Source organism: Cervus elaphus, chromosome 17, assembly GCF_910594005.1.
Source record: "Cervus elaphus chromosome 17, mCerEla1.1, whole genome shotgun sequence".
NCBI classification, from domain to species: Eukaryota; Metazoa; Chordata; class Mammalia; order Artiodactyla; family Cervidae; genus Cervus; species Cervus elaphus.
The window spans coordinates 1000903-1014664 of NC_057831.1; positions in this window are offsets into that span (position 1 = coordinate 1000903).

A 13762-nucleotide genomic window follows, 5' to 3' on the forward strand; every position below is an offset into this window, starting at 1 on the left:
TGTCTCTAGTCTATTTATCTGTAACTCCATTTTGTTTTCAAGCTTTAATCATCTTTACTATCATCATTATTCTGAATTGTTTTTCAGGTAGACTCCTTATGTCCCCCTATTTTGTTTGGTTTGGTGAATTTTTTATCATACTTCTTCACCTGCTGGATATTTCTCTGCCTTTTCATGTTGTTAGTTTGCTGTGTTTGGGGTCTCCTTTCTTCAGGCTGGAGGGTCAAGGCTCCACTTAATTGTGGAGTCTGCTCCCTGTGGGTGGAGTTGGACCAGTGTCTTGTGATGGCTTCTTGGTTGGGGGAACCTGTGTCTGTCTGTGTTCTGGTGCATGGAACTTGATCTCATTTCTGTGGAGGGCAGTGCAGTGTCCAGCAGTGAGTTTTGGGGTTTCAATGGGTTTGATATGGCTTTGGGCATCTTATCTTTTAATGTTCGGAGCTGTGTTCCTATTTTACTGGAGGATTAGTGTGGAATTTTGTTCACTCTTGGGTGGATTTTGGCCTCAGTGGAGGTATGGAGAATTTTGGGTGGGCTCTCATGTATTAATGTTCCCTGTGGTCAGGAGTTCTATGATGGCCCAAAGTTCTGGAGTTGAGCTTTCTGCCTGTGGGTTTCTGTCCTGACCTCTTACAGTAGCATAAAGACTTCTGTAGCATCAAGACTTCTGTGTCCACACAGCACAGAAGACAAAACCCCTAGGTTAATGGTGAAACAACTCTCCATATGCAAGAGTAAAGAGATTCACAAAATTATATGGAGAAGAGAAGAGGAAGGAAGGAGATAGATGTGACCAGGAGGAGAAAAGAGAGTCTAAAGGGAAGACAGTAATCAAATCCCTAAGTGAAAATTGATATTAAAAATTAAACTCTTAAAAGTACAAACTTAATAGCAAAAGATCAAAAAGCAAAAACTAAAACAAAACAAAACTAGACTAAAAATTAGACTCTCTAAAGTACAATATAAAAAAAACTAAATATTGTTTCTGTCCTTTATTGTGCCCTTCTTTGCATGAAATGTTCCCTTGTTAGCTCTAATTTTCTTGATGAGATCTCTAGTTATTCCCATTCTATTGTTTTCCTCTCTTTCTTTGCATTGTTCATTTAAGAAGACTTTCTTATCTCTCCTTACTATTCATTGGAACTCTGCATTCAAATGGGTACATCTTTCCTTTTCTCCTTTTGCTTCTCTTCTTTCCTCAGCTATTTGTGAGGCCTTCTCAGACTACCATTTTGCCTTGTTGAATTCTTTTTTCTTGGAGGTGATTTTTATCACTGCCTCCTGTAAAATATTATGAACCTCTGTCCATAGTTCTTCAACCACTCTATCTATCCAATCTAATCCCTTGAATCTCTTTGTTACTTGTACTGTATAATCATAATGGACTTGCTTTAGGTCATACCTGAATGGCATAGTAGTTTTCCCTACATTCTTCAATTTAAATCTGAATTTTGCAATAAGGAGCTCGTGATCAGATCCACAGTCAGCTCTCAGTCTTGTTTTTGCTGACTGCATAGTGCTTCTCCATTTTCAATTGCAAAGAATATAATCAATCTGATTTTGGTATTGACCATCTGGTGATATACATATGTAGAGTCGTGTCTTGTTTTTTTTTTTTTTTTTTTTTGGAAAAGAGTGTTTGCTATGACCAGTGCATTCTTTTGCCAGAATTCTGTTAGCTTTTGCCTTGCTTCATTTTGACAAGTCAAACTTGCCTATTCCTCCAGGTATCTCTTGACTTCCTACTTTTTTATTCCAGTCCTCTATGATGAGAAGGATATCTTTTTTTTTTTTTTTGATTTAGTTCTAGAAGTTCTTGTAGGTCTTCATAGACCCATTCAACTTCGGCTTCTACAGCATTAGTGGTTGGGGCATAGACTTGGATTACTGTGATATTGGATTTGCCTTGAAAACGAACTGAAATCATTCTGTCGTTTCTGAGATTGCACCCAAGTACTGCATTTCAGACTCTTTTGTTAACTATGAGGACTACTCCATTTCTTCTAAAGGAATCTGCCCACAGTAGTAGATATAATGGACATCTGAATTAAATTCACCCATTCCCGTCCATCTTAATTCATCGATTCCTAAAATGTCACTGTTTATTCTTCCATCTCCTGTTTGACTACCTCCACTTTACCTTGATTCATGGACCTAACGTTCCAGGTTCGTATGCAATATTGTTCTTTACAGCATTGGACTTTACATTCACCACCATCACATTAAAACTGGGCTTCTTTTCTTCTTTGGCTCAACCTCTTCATTCTTCCTGGAACTCTTTATCCGCTCTTCTCCAGTAGCATGCTGGGAACCTACCAGTCTTGGAGGTTCATCTTTCAGTGTCACATCTTTTAGCTTTTTCAAACTGCTCATAGCATTCTTAAGGCGAAAATGCTGAGGTGGCTTCCCATTCTCTTCTCCAGTGGACCACGTTTTATCAGAAGTCATATATATATATATATATATCAGAAGTCATAACATATATGTGTATACATATATTAGAAAACTCACAAATTTTTGCTTAATTAAAACAGTTGTGACATTTTGGTTCCAATTGTTTGACTAAGTATGAGAGGAATGCTAGATTTCTAATTTGTATTAACAAAACTTTGATATAGTTCTATTTATTCTGGCATCTAGTATTACTACTAAAAGCCTAGAAACTTATTGTTTTAGGGATTAAAAAAATGAATGAGTCTTAAGACCTCTAATCTAATTCTGAAAATATAAAGAAATACTATGTTGTAAAAATAAAGCAAAAGGAGATTAACATGTCATACCATATTATTAACTAAAGTACAAATTTTGTTCAAAATTTATGCTAGTGTCTGTTATTTATTTTCATACCTTTTCAAGATTCCACATTGTTTAGTTGCACTGAGCAACTGCATGCAACAAGTCCTCATAAATTCTCATTTCATCTTTATTCTGTTACAAATGTTTACTAATTTTCCATGTTATGGCTTCTTAGATATACTAGAGTGGAGTAAGCCAGAAAGATAAAGACCATTACAGTATACTAACACATATATATGGAATTTAGAAAGATGGTAATGATAACCCTATATGCAAAACAGAAAAAGAGACACAGAACAGTACAGACTTTTGGACTCTGTGGAAGAAGGAGAGGGTGGGATGTTTTGAGAAAACAGCATCGAAACATGTATATTATGTAGGGTGAAACAGATCACCAGCCCAGGCTGGATGCATGAGACAAGTGCTCAGGCCTGGTGCACTGGGAAGACCCAGAGGAATCAGGTAGAAAGGGAGGTGCGAGGGGGGATCGGGATGGGGAATACATGTAAATCCATGGCTGATTCATGTCAATGTAAGACAAAACCCACTACAATATTGTAAAGTAATTAGCCTCCAACTAATAAAAATAAATGAAAAAAAATTTAAAAAAAGGAAAGAAAAAAAAGTGAACATTTAATTTCCAAAATATCTGGATTTTTAAAGTATCCTTGATGTTAATTTCTCATTTAAATGCTTTCTTCTCTGCAATCACCCTCTATGTTTTTTCAGACTTTTAACCTTTATGAGGCATTCAATGGTTAAGTCAAAGATCTATCTTGGTAAATATTATATTGCAGTTGAAAATATGTGGGTTATTTTCAAATATCTTTTGGTATTGATTTCTAACATAATTTCACAGTGAAAAGAGAACAGACTCTATATGATTTCATAAAGCTTTTTGTACCTTGTTTTATGTCCCTGGATATAGTCCAGTGTCTCTTGATTTATAGTCTATGGGAACTTGAATAGAATTTATATCCTGCTGTTGTGTGAAAATTGTGTAAATCTTAATTATGTTGAATTGGTTCATAGTGCTTTTCAGGTCTATTATATCCTTCTACTTTTTTGTCTATTCATTCTATTAATTTTTAAAACTTCAACTAAAAATCTTAAAGTATCCTCTAAAAAATAATTTCAATATATAATGGAACTATATGTAACTTTGTTCTGTATTGTCCAAGTCTCTTGTAAATGTGTTATCATACTTTCATAATTTAAAAAATAAAACAAATATGTAAAAAGTAAGTGTTTTCCTGACATTAAAATATTATTAAGTATTACATTAAGGCTTCCCTGGTATATCAGATGGTAGAGAATCTGCCTACAATGCTGGAGACCTGGGTTTGGTCCCTGGGTTGGGGAGATCCACAGGAGGAGGATGACATAGTAACCCACTCCAGTATTCTTGCCTGGAGAATCCCCACGGACAGAAGTGCCTGGTGGGCTACAGTCCATGGGGTTGCAAAGAGTCAGACACGACTGAGCAACTTAGCACAAGTATTCAATTCAGTTCAGTCACTCAGTCATATTCGACTCTTTGCAACCCCGTGAAACGCAGCACGCCGAGGCACCAACTCCTGGAGCTTACGCAAACTCACCTCCATTGAGTCGGTGATGCCATCCGACCATCTCATCCTCTATTGTCACCTTCTCCTCTTGCCCTGGATCTTTCCCAGCATCAGGATCTTTTCCAATGAGTCAGGTTCTTCGCAGCAGGTGGCCAGAGTATTGGAGCTTCAACTTCAGCATCAGTCCTTCCAATGAATATTCAGGACTGATATTCAGCACAATATTCAGCACAAGTATTGCATTATTTTAAAGTTAAATATTTTGAAAGTTAACATAAACCACTAGATGGTGCTGTTATCACGAAGAAATGAAAAATGTGCACAGAATTTTAAAAATAATTTGCACATTGTAAGGAAAAAATCCAACTGCTATAAAACTGTTAAAAGCAGAAAGTGTAGGTTAAACTTTTAAGCACTGTTCTCCAAAGGCAGTCACTGATAACAAGGAGATTTTCCTCTTTTCAATTATTTTATCCCTATTTGTATTTCTATGTATTAATTTCTCTACCTATATATTCTCTAATAAGAAATCAAATACATACATTGTTATTTTGAAATTTACTTTTCAAAAAACCTAATAATATTGAAGTTCTTTCCATGCCTGTACATATAATTAATTTCATTCTTCAATAAAATGTCAAATAAATTGTTTTAAATGGTCAAAAAATTATAAAATGTGATATTTTATTTGTATAGCTACTATACTTATTTAATGTTATATTTATTTGTTATATTTGATTTCATTGCTAATAATAGATATTTATATATTTAATAGATATTTGCTTATACAAACAATAGTGCAAAAACCACCCTGTGCATTTATCCTGGGGCGCTGGCTACAGAATATTGACATCATTTTCTCTTAGAACCTTAGAAGCATGATCTCCTACGACTTAAAGCTTCTAGCCTAGTTGTGAGCAGTTTAATGTGCCATCCTTATTCCTGAGTCCATTTAAAAACTTTGAATCCCATCTGTTTTCTCTCTTCCCATCCCATCCCACTTCTCTGATTTAGGGATTGTATCTCTGAACACTCTTGACAATGTCCCTGGCTGCCTTCTTTTCTTCCAGCATTGTTTTGGACCCTAAGTGAGCCCTTTCAGTCCTTCTATTCTAGAAAATGCTCTTGTTTAGTTCTTTGATAATTTCCCTTTCTTTCTTTCTTTTTTTTTTTTTTTTTACTTTTTCTCTTTTAAGAATCCTTTTATTCACATTAGTAATCCTATTAGACATATTTTCCATTTTTAATTTTTTCTCTTTTATTTTTAATCTTTGTTTGTTCTACACCTGCTTTCCATTCTCAATTTTGTTTTCTAGTTCTTTGGTTTCTAATTTCTGCTGTCATAACTCTTTTAAAATGTATTGGTTCTTATGTGTCACATTATAATTGAGATTGTGGATGAAAATAAGATGAATCAAGCCACAGCACTAAAATAATGTTCAAATAATGTTTTAGTCATTTTATCGATGTCACAACAGAGAGAGTGCTGACTTACGGGTTGGGAGGTTTACATTCCTATGCCAGGTACGCCAGTCAATAGTGTGGTCATTGCATCTCTGGGTCTTATTTCTCATTCATTTGTTAACTTATTTAGCAAAGGTACTGTACTCTACTATTTCTGTGAATCAGGCATGAGGTTGTATGAAGAGAGGGTTGAATCAGATGGTCTCTGAGGTGTTTTTCTCCCTCTGAAATTCTAAAGCCCTTGGATTCTACTTCCTTGAATTCTACCTCTTAGTTATCTCATCACCTGGCTCCTTCCTTCCTTTTTCTACTTTCACTACCTGAGGTCAGGACCTTACCATCCATTTAATGAACTTCTGCATCATTCCTTAGCTGGTTTTCTGGTGTCAAAACAAGAAAGACTAGGGAAGGAAGAGAAGAAGTCAGGCCCATAAAGTGATTCAGTGATTCTGTGGGATTATTAAGCTTTCTAGTCTCACCTCATATTGTTGTTATCATTTTTTTAATAGAGCGTCTTCCTTTTATAGTGGGGTCAACAACCATCCTGCTTTACCTGGGACTGTGGGTTTCCTGGGGTGGGGAATATTCTGTGCTAAAATGGAGGCAGTCCTGGACAAATCAGAATGGTGGTCACCCTACACCTGGATGTTCTTTTTTGATAGCAGCTTATTCTCTCATAGTTGCAATCACTTTTTTCCCCTCTGAGAATATTAGTTATAGGTTTTTAAAAGGTCTTTTTTCTTGGTTTTTAACCACAGTACTAGGTATTGCCTCCACTTCCTTTGAGCTATTTTGATTTATTTATTTTAGTCTCTCCCTTGTGTTGGAAATTTTTCACAAATATCTTGTAACTGGCTGATCACATTTGTATTGACCTGATGCTCTAGCAGAGCTGTGGGGTCTGTTGAGGCGATTGGGGAAAAAGCTAGCATATCACTGCAAGATTGCCAGATGTCAGCATGGGGCTTTTATTTCTCAGGTGAGTCAGTTTTCCCAAACAGAAATCCTCCATGTGTTCCTGGGTGGCCACCATTCTAGGGGAGCAGGGTTGGAGCAGAGGATGTGGTAAGCAGATATGCCCTGGTAAGTGGGGCTTCCAGTACTGCCCTGCTCTCAAGTCAGGGTTCTGCTCTATCAGTTGTGTCTCTGGGACTAGATGCTCTGTGGTTCAAACTTTTCAAGAATGCAAACCTCTAATCTTCCATTGTTGCTATGTTGGAAGAGGAACAGCTTCTGGGAGTCAGACTGCTCTTTTAAAATGAATTTCATTTTATTCTCCAGATTTCAGCTTCAGATACTCCAAAGTCTCTTGGTCTTATTCCAAAAACCTTACAAAAATGTCAGATTTTTCCCATTTTCCTAATGTCTATTCTTAACACTCTCTCTCCAAACTAGTCCCCACAAGCCAGGCACAGTTCTAATTCAGGCATGTTTACTGTACTGTCTTTGACCATATCTTCACGTATGTGGCCCCTCAACACCTTCAGTTTTTGCTCAGATGGCACCTTTTCAGCAGTGGATTTCCTGATAATCATACTTGAAAACATGCTCCTCCCCCCAACAACATACCTGTGTTCTGATTTTTTTCCGCACAAACCTTATGACTGTGTGTGTGTGTGTGTGTGTGTGTGTGTGTGTGTGTGTGTGTGTGTGAATTAGAATGTATGCTCCCTATTAGAAGAATTAGATGAACTTCAGGAAGACAAGCATTTTGGCCTTCTTATCTCACACTATTTTCCAGACAGGTGTACTTGGTAAATAGGATGATTTGCATTTCATGTCTTCCCTGCATTTCCACTTTTAGTAGCATCTGGTGTCTCACCTCTTGAGTCTCTCCAGAGCAAAGCAAATAAACTTGATTCTTCTTTATTGCCTCAACTCCACCTTCTGCTTCCCATAGGCACTGAACTTTTAGATGTCTCAGATCTAACTCAGTTATCATTTTCCTGTCTGCATTCTCGGTTCTAAAATTTTGTGATTTCTGTGGGCTTTTGTGTTCTTATTTCACGGTCCCTTTGTCTTTACAAATGTGTGCCTTTATAAAAAACTCTCCAAGGCAATTTTAGTAGGAATTTGGGGAAAGGTGAAGAAAATAACATGTCTTCAGCTCAGGAAAATTAGGCGGAAGTCCTGGAGCTTTGCTTTACCTATTTTGGCTACTTGTTTGACTACTTGTTTGGCTAGTTTTGTGATGCACCTGCTTATGAATTTTGCTTAATTTTCTTTAATGCTGCTATTATTTTACAGTTTGATTATGATTTCTCTTTTAAATTAAAATTTTGGCTCTTTGTCATTTGTGCTGCAAAAATTTTCCTCAGAAAGCTATTGATTTTGGACTTTGTGTGCTTTGCTGTTTCACGAAACTTTATTTAATCAAACTTTCCTCTATGTATCAATTGTTTATTCTTTGATTCCATTTTTAATTCTCCGGCACGCTTGATCTGCTTGTGTCTTCGTTTGTTTGGTGTATAGCTTTGCAGTTTGTAAAAATCTCAGACTTAAAGTTCACAAAAATAGTATAAAAACTCCCTAAAATTTACATTGTACCACATTTGCTTTATCTATTATTGTTATTATTTCTGAAGCATTTAAGAAAGTTGTACACATAAAGACCCTTTACTCCTAAATACGTCATTGTGTATTCCCTCATAGAGATACATGAAGGGAGCCCTCATGGATCAGGGCTTCCCTCATAGCTCAGCTGGTAAATCGTCTGCCTGCAATGCAGGAGACCTGGGTTCGATTCTCAGGCTGGGAAGATTCCCTGGAAAAGGAAATGGCAACCAACTCCAGTGTTCTTGCCTGGAGAATCCCATGGACTGAGGAGCCCGGCGGGCTACAGCCCACGGGTTCACAAGGGTCGGACATGGCTTAGCAGCTAGACCAACACCACCACGTCACTGTGCATTTCCTGTATCTTGAATAGCCACAGTATGATTACAAATGAGTCACCTCTTCGCATCAGGTGACCAAAGGATTGGAGTTTCAGCTTCAGTATCAGTCCTTCCAATGAACGCTCAGGACTGATCTCCTTTAGGATGGACTAATTGGATCTCCTTTCAGCTCAAGGAACTCTCAAGAGTCTTCTCCAGCACCACAGTTCAAAAGCATCAATTCTTTGGCACTCAGCTTCCTTTATAATCCAAATCTCTGGATCTACTGGAAAAATCATGGCCTTGACTAGATGGACTTTTGTTGACAAAGTAATGTCTCTGTTTTTTATTTATTTATTTTTCCATTTATTTTTATTAGTTGGAGGCTAATTACAATATTGTAGTGGTTTTTGTCATACATTGACATGAATCAGCCATGGATTTACATGTGTTCCCCATCCTGAACCCCTCTCCTATCTCCCTCCCCATCCCATCCCTCTGGGTCATCCCAGTGCACCAGCCCTGAGCACTTGTCTCATGCATCCAACCTGGGCTGGTGATCTGTTTCACACTTGATAATATACATGTTTCAATGCTGTTCTCTCAGATCATCCCACCCTCACCTTCTCCCACAGAGTCCAAAAGTCTGTTCTATATATCTGTGTCTCTTTTTCTGTCTTGCATATAGGGTTATCATTACCATCTTTCTAAATTCCATATATATGCGTTAGTATACTGTATTGGTGTTTTTCTTTCTGGCTTACTTCACTCTGTATAATGAGTTCCAGTTTCAACCATCTCATTAGAACTGATTCAAATGTATTCTTTTTAATGGCTGAGTAATATTCCATGGTGTATATGTACCACAGCTTCCTTATCCATTCATCTGCTGATGGGCATCTAGGTGGCTTCCATGTCCTGGCTATTATAAACAGTGCTGCAATGAACACTGGGGTGCACGTGTCTCTTTCAGATCTGGTTTCCTCAGTGTGTATGCCCAGGAGTGGGATTGCTGGGTCATATGGCAGTTCTATTTCCAGTTTTTTAAGCAATCTCCACACTGTTCTCCATAGTGGCTGTACTAGTTTGCATTCCCACCAACAGTGTAAGAAGGTTCCCTTTTCTCCATACCCTCTCCAGCATTTATTGCTTGTAGACTTTTGGATACCAGCCATCCTGACTGGCGTGTAATGGTACCTCATTGTGGTTTTGATTTGCATTTCTCTGATAACGAGTGATGTTGATCATCTTTACATGTGTTTGTTAGCCATCTGTATGTCTTCTTTGGAGAAATGTCTGTTTAGATCTTTGGCCCATTTTTTGATTGGGTCATTTATCTTTCTGGAATTGAGCTTCAGGAGTTGCTTGTATATTTTTGAGATTAATCCTTTGTTTCTTCATTTGCTAGCATTTTCTCTCATTCTGAAGGTTGCCTTTTCACCTTACTTATAGTTTCCTTTGTTGTACAAAAGTTTTAAGTTTAATTAGGTCCAATTTATTTATTTTTGCTTTTATTTCCAATATTCTGGGAGGTGGGTCATCGAGGATCTTGCTGTGATTTATGTCAGAGAGTGTTTTGCCTATGTTCTCCTCTAGGAGTTTTATAGTTTCTGGTCTTGCATTTAGATCTTTAATTCATTTTGAGTTTATTTTTGTAAAAGAATGAAACTAGAACACTTTCTAACATCATACACAAAAATAAACTCAAAATATCTCTGCTTTTTAATATGCTATCTAGGTTGGTCATAACTTTCCTTCTAAGGAGTAAGTGTCTTCTAATTTTATGGCTGCATCACCATCTGCAGTGATTTTGGAGCATAGAAAAATAAAGTCAGCCACTGTTTCCCCGTCTATCTGCCATGAAGTGATGGGACCAGATGCATGATTTTAGTTTTCTGAATTTTGAGCTTTAAGCCAACTTTTTCACTATCGTCTTTCACTTTCATCAAGAGGCTTTTTAGTTATTCATTTTCTGCTATAAGGGTGGTGTCATCTGCATATCTGAGGTTATTGATATTTCTCCCACCCAGCAATCTTGATTCCAGCCCAGCATTTTTCATGATGTACTCTGCATATAAGTTAAATAAGCAGGGTGACAATATACAGTCTTGATGTACTCCTTTTCCTATTTGGAACCAGTCGGTTGTTCCATATCTAGTTCTAACTCTTGCTTCCTGACCTGCATATAGGTTTCTCAAGAGGTAGATCAGGTGGTCTGGTATTCCCATCTCTTTCAGAATTTTCCACAGTTTGTTGTGATCCACACAGTCAAAGGCTTTGGCATAGTCAATAAAGCAGAAATAGATATTTTCTCTGGAACTCTCTTGCTTTTTCAATGATCCAACAGATGTTGGCAATTTGATCTCTGGTTCCTTTGCCTTTTCTAAAACCAGCTTGAACATCTGGAAGTTCATGGGTCACATATTGCTGAAGCCTGGCTTGGAGAATTTTGAGCATTACTTTATTAGCATGTGAGATGAGTGTGATTGTGTGGTAGTTTGAGCATTCTTTGGGATTACCTTTCTTTGAGATTGGAATGAAAACTTATTTTCCAGTCCTGTGGCCACTGCTGAGTTTCCCAAATTTGCTGACATATTGAGTGCAGCACTTTCACAGCATCATCTTTCAGGATTTGAAAAAGCTCAACTGGAATTCCATCAGTTCCAGTAGCTTTGCTCATAGTGATGCTTCCTAAGGCCCACTTGACTTCACATTCAAGGATGTCTGGCTCTAGGTGAGTGATCACACAATTGTGATTATTTGAGTCATGAAGATCTTTTCTGTACAGTTCTCCTGTGTATTCTTGCCACCACTTCTTAATACCTTCTGCTTCTGTTAGGTCCATACCATTTCTGTCCTTTATTGATCCCATCTTTGCATGAAATGTTCCCTTGGTATATCTAATTTTCTTGAAGAGATCTCTAGTCTTTACTATTCTATTGTTTTCATCTATTTCTTTGCTCATTGCAGCACTATTTACAATAGCTAGAACATAGAAACAACCTAGATGCCCATTGACAGATGAATGGATAAAGAAGTTGTGGTACATATTCAGAATGGAATATTACTCAACCATAAACAGGAACACATTTGAGTCAGTTCTAATGAGGTGGATGAACCTAGAACCTATTATACAGAGTGAAGTAAGAGAAAGAGAAGGATAAATATCATATTCTAATGCAAGTATACAGAATCTAGAAGAATGGTAATGAAGAATTTATTTGCAGGGCAACAGTGAAGTAAGAGACATATAAAATAGACTTATGGACATGGGGAGAGGCAAGGAGAGAGTGAGATGTATGGAAACAGTAACTTGGAAACTTACATTACCTTATGTAAAATAGATAGCCATTGGGAACTTGCTTATGGCTCAGGATACTCAGACAGGGTCTTTATCAACCTAGAGGGGTGGGATGGGCAGGGAGATGGGAGGGGCATTCAAAAGGGATAAGATATATGCATACCTATGGCTGATTCATGCTGAGGTTTGAGAGAAAACAGCAAAATTCTGGAAAGCAGTTATCCTTCAATAAAAGATAAATAAATTAAAAAAAAATAACAACAACAACAACAACTCTGGGCCACACATTGAGTGAAACTCTCCCACATTTCTCCTCCAAGACACAGCATCCTGATTGATTGTGTATGTTTTCTGATAGCTCCTGGAAGCAGCTAAATACAACCTCCTATTTTGCTAAAGTGATAAATGAGACAAAGACCTTGTGAGACATTGATTTTGTGCCATAAGTGAAAGCACATTCAATTTAGGCAAGTAAATTACCACAAAAGTGTCATTCTGCTAGGATAGGAACTCAAAATGAATGAACTTGAGTTAAAGGAGGATACTAGGGTTTCTTTTGACTGTAACAGCTGGACTTCTACAGGTCCTTTGAAGGGTGATTATAGACACAGGGTGATTATAGACACAGAGTGGAGGGTGCTGTGGAGACACAGAGATCACCCTCTGTGATTCTGTTTTATTCTTCTTTTGTTTATAGAGATCAATTTTCTCTATTCCTCTGTCCAAAAAGTAATGCCAATTATATTAATGAAGGTCCAAGCGTAAAATGCAAGGGCTGGGCGGGAAATGTGTCCAAAAAAATCCAGGCAAGGGAGAGGTTTCTGGAGATCAAGGGACAGAACAACCATGACTGAAATGGTGGACCTAAATTCATAAAAACACCTTAACAATCCTGAACAAAACAACAACAATCACAGAAGCCAGAGATGAGTTTGGGAAATTGATTGCTTGCCAAACTTGGGTACTAAAATATGTGTTCAGTGGCTTTCTATTGTTCAGTGGCTTAGAGGTCTGTCCACTTTCACTGGAAGAGTTTAAGAGGGACCTTGTGTCCCCAGGGAAAAATCAGGCTCTATCTGTGGTAAGGAAACAGAGTAATTGATCACAGGAGGTGTGCAATTTATAATTCTGTGATGCAAGGATTTGCAGAGATACTGTGCGGGGTTTGCATAAGAATGCAAATAAATAGAAGAGACATCCCTAGGTAGCTGACCTTTCTTTCCCATCAACACCTCTCTTTCTTCTTCTGTTTGGCTCAATTTTATTACTAGAAGCAAAAAGTGAATGGGTTAGAATTTTATATCCTCTCATAGATCATAAATATGATTTTAGTTCAGGTGCTCAGTTATATCTAGCCGTTTGCAACCCCATAGGCTATAGCTTGCCAGGCTCCTCTGTCCTTAAGATTATTCCAGCAAGAACACTGGAGTCAGCTGCCATTTCTCCCTCCAGGGGATCTTCCTGACCCAGGGATTGAACCCACAGCTTCTGCATCTCCTGCATTGTCTGGCAGATTCTTTACCACTGAACCACCTGGGAAATCCCATAAACATGATTAGACATCACTTAATTCTTTGGGAATGTTCCATTTTCACAGGATAGCCAGTGTTGAACTCAAGAATCTTTCATTTGGCTGTATTACTATTTAATTCCCACTGATTCTGTCATATAGAAGATGTTGCGGTGATCCACATGGAGCTGTGTGTGCTGAGTGGGAGTCAGCATTGGCTGGGCACTGCTCATGGTCCAGTGCTGCACTG